Genomic DNA, 329 nt, shown 5'->3' with positions numbered 1-329 from the left:
CCTAGCCTCGCCGGACCCCCTCTCCCTCTCCCTCACGAGCTCGCCGGAAACCCGAGCCGCCGCCGCCGCCATTTTACTCGCCGCCGACGCCCTAGTCCTCCCCGACCACCCCCAACACCACCGAACCCCTCCCCGACCTCGTCCGCATCTCCCCGACGAGTCGCCGGAGCTCGCCGACGCCCGGACGCCCCGACGCACTCTCGCCGCCGCCGCCGCCGTCGCCGGAGTCCGGTAAGTCACCGGCATCGCCCTCCCCCGTCCGATCCTAGATCTAGGGCTAGGATTAGAAACCCCGAAGGGTTAGGTTTTATTCATAAAACCGGCCGGTT

Source organism: Triticum aestivum, chromosome 5A (genome assembly GCF_018294505.1).
Source record: "Triticum aestivum cultivar Chinese Spring chromosome 5A, IWGSC CS RefSeq v2.1, whole genome shotgun sequence".
Lineage (NCBI taxonomy): Eukaryota > Viridiplantae > Streptophyta > Magnoliopsida > Poales > Poaceae > Triticum > Triticum aestivum.
The sequence above is the reverse complement of the archived record's forward strand: the minus strand, read 5'-3'. Positions refer to the sequence as shown.